Source organism: Hibiscus syriacus, unplaced genomic scaffold (genome assembly GCF_006381635.1).
Source record: "Hibiscus syriacus cultivar Baekdansim isolate YM2019G1 unplaced genomic scaffold, ASM638163v2 tig00003403_pilon, whole genome shotgun sequence".
NCBI classification, from domain to species: domain Eukaryota; kingdom Viridiplantae; phylum Streptophyta; class Magnoliopsida; order Malvales; family Malvaceae; genus Hibiscus; species Hibiscus syriacus.
In genome coordinates, this window is record NW_024061970.1 from 1 (window position 1) to 7,387 (window position 7,387).

The window sequence follows — 7,387 nt, forward strand, 5'->3', positions numbered from 1 at the left end:
GCACTACTCAGAGTACGGTTCAGACTCCAGCAGTGAGTCGTAATCAGAGCAGAGTACCAGGATCCGCTAGTAGAGGCCGAGCATCTCAGAGTAGGGGTCCAGTCAGATCTGAGGCCGGACAGCCTGCATTGGTTTACACTGCTAGACTTTGACAGGATCGTGATGGGCCTAATGTGACTGCAGGTACTATTACTATTCATTCAATTCCTTACTTTGCATTTTTTGATAGTGGTTCTACCAATTCCTATGTATCGTATTCCGTTTCTGAGGGTCTAAATATTCCTGTTGAGAATACTGAGTATTCGGTGATAGTTCAAAGTCCCTTGGGCAAGTCCATCGTGTTGGATCGTATTTTTAGAAAGTGCCATATAGAGATCAATGGGGATATTTTTCTGGCTGACCTGATGGAGTTACCTTTAGAAGAGTTTGATTTGATTCTTGGCGTAGATTAGTTGGACAAACATCGAGTAAATATTGATTTTGAGACTAAGAGAGTTGTTCTGAAGACCCCAGATAATCGAAAGATTATAATGATCGGGGAACGCCGTGGATTTCTGATGAATGTTGTGTCTGCTTTGGTAGCTGAGAAGATGATCAGGAAAGGTTCCGAGGCGTTTCTTGCTTATATATTGGATACCAAGAGTTCTCAATCTGATATTGAAGGCATCCGGATTGTCAAGGAATTTTCTGATGTTTTTCCCGAGGAGTTGCCTGGATTATCGCCAGAAGAGGTTGAGTTTGAAATTGAAGTCTATTTTGGTTCCACTCCGGTTTCAATGGCTCCTTATCGTATGGCCCCAAAGGAGCTTAAGGAACTAAAAGTCCAACTTCATGAGTTGTTGGACAGGGGATTTATCCGACCCAGTGAATCACCGTGGTGAGCCACAGTTCTCTTTGTCAAGAAGAAAGATGGGACATTGAGACTCTGTATTGATTATAGGGAACTGAACAAGGTCACGGTTAAAAATAAATATCCTCTGCCCAGGATCGATGATCTATTTGACCAATTTAGAGGGGCTTCTATCTTTTCAAAAATAGACTTGAGGTCTTGTTATTATCAACTCAGGGTGAAAGACTCAGATATTTTGAAGACTATTTTTCGTACTTGGTATGGGCATTATGAGTTTTTAGTGATGTCATTCGGGTTAACAAATGCCCCTGCTGCTTTTATGGATCTGATGCATAGGGTGTTTTGACCTTATTTGGACCAGTTTGTAGTTGTGTTCATTGATGATATACTAGTGTATTCTAGAAGTGAAGCAGAACATGAGGAGCATTTAAGGATTGTTCTACAGACTCTACGGGAGAATAAGCTGTACGCTAAGTTGAGAAAGTGTGAGTTTTGGCTCAGCGAAGTGACTTTTCTTGGACATATCGTTTCTGCTGATGGTATTCGGGTGGATCCCAGCAAAGTGGAGGCTATTCTGAACTGGAAGCAACCCAGGAAAATTTCTGAGATCCGTAGTTTCTTGGGATTAGCTGGTTACTATCGTCGTTTTGTTGAGGGGTTCTCCCTTATTGCAGCTCCTCTGGCAAAACTATTGAGGAAAAATGTTCCATTTGTCTGGTCTGAGAACCAACAAACTAGCTTTGAGAAATTGAAGACTGTTCTAACTCAAGCCCCAGTGCTGATTCAGCCTGAATCTGGAAAAGATTTTTCTGTCTATAGTGATGCTTCTCACTCTGGATTAGGATGTGTTTTGATGCAAGATGGGAAGGTTGTCGCTTATGCTTCGCGTCAGTTAAAGCCGCATGAGCGTAACTATCTTATTCACGATTTGGAGTTAGCTGATGCGGTATTTGCTTTAAAGATCTGGAGACACTACCTCTAAGGAGAAAAGTGTTATATGTATATCGATCATAAGAGTTTGAAGTATCTACTTACTCAGAAAGAATTAAATTTGAGACAGCGTCGCTGGTTGGAGCTTCTAAAGTACTATGATTTAGAGATAGAATATCATCTAGGAAAAGCTAATATGGTGGCAGACGCCTTGAGTCGTAAGACGATATCAGATCTTAAAGCCTTATTCACCAACTTGAGTTTATTTGATTATAATAGTTTGTTAGTAGAGTTACAGGTTAAACCTACTTTGGCCGGGGAGATTAAGACCAAACAACTTCTGGATAGCTCATTGCTTCCCCATTATTGAGCAAGTTAAGCAAGGAACGGGTTCAGGGTATACTGTGAATCAGGATGGTATTTTGTGTTTTCACGATCGTTACTGCGTCCCTAAAGATGATGAGTTGAGACGGGTTATTCTTCAGGAGGCTCATAGTAGTCCTTATGCTATGCATCCTGGCGGGGACAAAATGTACAATAATCTCAAGGAGCGCTACTTTTGGACTGGTATGAAAAAGAATATTTCAGATTTTGTGGCGAGGTGTTTGACTTGTCAGCAGGTTAAGGCAGAACACCAGCGTCCATCTGGATTGTTACAGTCAATTAAGATTCATGAGTGGAAATGGGAGCGCATTACAATGGACTTCGTTACTGGTCTTCCTCTTCCTCATTCCAAAAAGGATTCTATCTGGGTGATTGTTGATCGACTCACCAAGTCAGCGCACTTTATCCCTATCTGGATTAATTATTCTCTGGACAAACTGGCTAAGTTGTACATTTCAGAGATTGTTAAACTTCATGGTGTACCGTTGTCTATCATATCTGATCGAGATCCAAGGTTCACTTCCAGGTTCTAGAAGGCTTTGCACGAGGCTCTGGGTACTTGTTTGAATTTCAGCACATCTTTTCATCCTCAGACTGATGGACAGTCTGAGCGAGTTATTCAGGTGTTGGAGGATATGTTACGGGGTTGTGTGATTGATTTTCGTGGTAGTTGGGAAGATTTCTTGCCATTAGCTGAGTTTGCTTACAATAATAGTTACCAGGAAAGTATTCGCATGGCACCGGACGAGGCTCTGTATGGACGTAGATGTCGTACTCCTATATGTTGAACAGAATTGCATGATAGAAAAAACTTTGGGTCCAGACTTGGTTCGAGAGACTGAAGATATTGTCATATTGATATGTGATCGCTTAAAAGAGGCATTTAATATATAGAAATCAAACGCAGATAAGCGACGTAAGGATATCGAGTTTGAAGTTGGAGATCAGGTTTTTCTCAAGGTATCCCCATGGAAGAAGGTATTGAGATTTGGACGTAAGGGTAAACTGAGTCCGCGATTTATTGGGTCGTATCGTATTTTGAAGAAAGTTGGACTTGTTGTTTATCAACTTGAGTTGCCTTCCCAGCTCAGTCGTATTCATGATGTTTTTCATGTGTCTGTGTTAAGGCGATACCGTCCAGATCCAGATCATATCATTCAAGTTGATGAGGTAGAGCTAAGACCTGATTTGTCATATGATTAGGAGCATGTTCAAGTTTTAGAGAGGGATGAGCGAGTTCTTCGGAATAAGCGTATTCCAATGGTCAAAGTTCAGTGGAGTAATCGTAGCCCCTCAGAAGCTACTTAAGAGACTTTGGAGTCAATGGAGGCTCAATTTCCTTATCTATTTTCATAAGGTAAATTTTGAGGACGAAATTTCTTGTAGAAGGGGAGAATTGTAACAACCCAGAAATTTGAAAAAAAAATATAATTGTAATTTGAGGTTTTAATTAAGTAAATTGATGAAATTTGGGGACTAAATTGAAAGATTTTAAAACTTGTAGCTTGTTTTATAGATGAAGGAAATTCAGGGTCCAAGCCCTGAATTTACCCTTGAAGTGTCGGCATTCACGCATTATAAGCGTGAAATTCATTCTGAAATCAGAATGAATTTCACCAAATTTCCTCCCTCAAAGCCCTAACTTCCAACCACGATTTCGACGCCATTCGACCTCCGATTGTCGATTTGAAAACACCACCGTGTTCATCATCGAGCGAGGAACAAATCCCTTAAATTAATTGAAGTGAAACACTGCCAAACGCCGTGAATTTCAAGTCAAAGTCTCGACTTTTTTTAGCTCCATCACCAAGAAAATCTTAAATTCATCACCGATCGTTGCTCCGTTTACGACACCTCTCGCACCATCGTATTCCTTGTGCCATTCCGAGTCCGCCGGTGTCATCCTTGGTCTCCGTCGATGGTGGCGCGTGGGGAGGTGAAGCGGTCAAAGTTTCCAATTTGTTGAAATCGAGCTCTCCCCTGTTCAAAAATTTGAACCGAGCTTTGTAAGTATCTCGAAATCGCTCAAAATAATTTTTAGAAATTTTCCCGTGAATTAAAGGACACCGGAGAAGTTCCCACGCGCCGTCACTACGCGTAGGGAAGGCTCGGCCAGTGTTGAAACCAGTTTGACCGGTTTTTAACCGGTTTGATCGGTCTGAACCGGGTTGATCGGCCCGAACCGGTCTGACCAAACCCGTTAACCCGACCAGACCCGTTGACCGTTGACCACATTTGACTAGAACTTTAACCGGCCATTAAACGACCGTTAATCTTTTCCGAGTATACCTATCCTGACATTTATCGACATCTCGAATCCGTTTTTGGGGTCTGTTTCACCAAATTCGAACCCGAAAGTCTTCAAATTATCAGTCAAACCCTTTGACTTTGACTTTGACTTTGACTTTGACCAAGAATTTAAATATCCGGAAGGTCATACTTTATGTTTTTCGACGTCCTGAATCTGATTCCGAAGTCCGTTTTGCCAAATTCTAACCCGAAATTCCCGAATCGAGCATGTGAATCCAAAAAGGCTTAGTATTTTAGTATTTTGATTATTTATTTGAGATTTGGTTAAGGAATTGATTCAGTAAAAATATTTTATGAAGGTATTCGTGTTTCACCTGAGCAAGGATCAGTTAGGTCAAGTGTTGTCCGTTCGTTAAATCATCCCGAACAGCGTACTATGAGAATTACCCGTAGGTTTCCGTATATTATTTAAATAAAGATTAAGATTATTTATATTAGGATTCCAATATGGATTTTTCTGATTTGTAGGATATAGCGCTGTAGCAGAGCGTGATCGACAGACTCAGTAGTAGGCTTCCTTATTTGATTTCTCAAACTGTTACAGGTGTATTTCCTGACGGTGTTATCTTACTGTTTTAAACTATCATATGAAATGTTTCAAATTTATGATGATGTTGAATGTTATTACAACACGATACCTATTTTCTGAATACTGGTTACCCGACACCTGATTTACCGAATTTTACTGATATGATGTATGGTTTCTGTAATTTCTGCATATGATTTTCAAGCATGAACCATTTTCATATTTTAATAGATTGACATTTATTTTCACCTGAATACATACATGTTTATTACTATCAATGGGGTATTATTGAGGGAAGTATTTCAGGCTCCTTTGTTGTGTGCTTAGGGTAAGTCCTTACTGGTGTGCAGGTGGGTGTATGGTTCTGGGGAACCTACATATTTTGGTGATTGGAGTGATTGGATGGGAAAGTTATTACTGTAGGCTCCTCGGCTTTGTGCTCAGGGTAAGTCCTTACTGGTGTGCAAGTGGGTGTATAGTTCTGAGGAACCTACACATTTTGGTGATTGGAGTGATTGGATGGGAAAGTTATTACCGCAGGCTCCTCGGCTTTGTGCTCAGGGTAATTCCTTACTGGTGTGGAGGTGGGTGTATGGTTATGGAAAATGTATAATAATAATAATAGAAATCGGAGTGAATGGATGGAAATAGTGTTCATAATTTTAAATAAAACAAACTTGTTGATAAACTGATTTTACTGGAATATTTTATTAGTATGTGTTTATATACTGTTGGAAGCACACTGGGCTTTTTGGCTCATTCTCTAGTTTTTACCCTTTTTCAAATAACAGCAGACCGTAAGCTAGCAAATTTGGCATCAGGGGAGATCAACTACTTATTTTGTACGAACGTATATCTTTATATGTTTTTCGGTTATGGTTTGGTGACAAATATTTGCTATCGTTTTGGATATATCTGTATTATTAATATTTTGTTCTATATTATATCTAATGTATTATAAGTTGTTTAAAAAAATCTCTGAATGGGATATGTGACCAGTTAGGTTTGGGTCTAACTTACAGACCGGGTCTAGGGGGTTACATCATCTATTTTTATCTTGAAAATGTCATAGCTATGGTTGAGAAGACCAATTTTTGTTTCACTCACTTCATTGGTTCCTTTATGTGTGACTTGAAGCTTGTCTCAAATCTCTTCGGCATTAAAACTAGAAGAGACTCTTCCATATTCATATGTGTCTAATGCACAAAATTGAATGTGCATGGCCTTGGCATTTTGTTAAAACTTTTTCTTTTCTTCTTCACTCCAATCTTTCATCTCATTGGTTAGAGGAGATTGACCCTTCAATATTGATTTCTAAGCTCCTAGAACATTGACTTGAATGAAGAGCATCATCCTATTCTTCCAATAGGCATAATTTGCTCCATTGAAATATGGTGGCTCTTTTATCGGTTATGAATCTTTAATGTAGTAGGAGTCAAAGGTTGAAGCCATCTTTCTCTGTTGATTGTGGAATTTGATGTAGCTCTCCTAGGACCTTCTGATAGAGATGCGGCAATGGATGAATGAATGTTGCTCTTGTTGAGAAAACAAACCTATAAAGCTCTAGACTCGATGAAGAAAGCAAAAGGATTTGAATGGAATAAAAAGATAATAGAATTGTGGAAGATGAAAATAGATGGATAATTGTCCTATTGAATCATCCTAGTCGTAATGAAAAGGAAAACTCGATAAATGGCTCTAACCAGCCCTCCAAATCACAATGAAAAAGCAAATCAAAGTGCGAAGATCTCTCTCACTAAAAACTTGAAAATATCTAAATGAAAATAAACTTCGAAGGCACAAGTAATCAACAGTTGCAAAAATAAAACTCTCAATGTATTGTATTCAAGAAAAGATGTGATTACAAAGTTGAATGAAACCTCTTTTCTAAAGAGTTCTAAAAGTCCTAAATAGGTAATAAATAATAATAATAATAATAATAATAATAAACTAAACATGTTCTAATTTTAATTCTTAATAAATAATAATAAACTAAGACTAATGTTTTAACTCGATCTTAATTCATAATAAAATAATAAATCTAATCCTAAAAGATAATGCATCATCCTATAATAAATTATATTATAAATAATCAATAAAAATATTGAAATATCATAATAATTACAAAATCTCGTATTAATCTCGTATAGAAATTTATGCATGCAGTATCTTCACTAAAATACGCATATATTGAGTTCTCGATATAGAATTCATGTAATTCAAGAACCGTTGGAAAGTTAAGAGACAGTTGGTCGTAACTTTAAAGACATGTTAACCAAATATCATTAGGATCCCATTCAAAAAGCAGAACAAGTTTATTTATATTTTGTTCTTTTTTTCCAAGCTTAGTCATGTGGATCAATTGGAAGCGTTAGAGTTCATCTTCC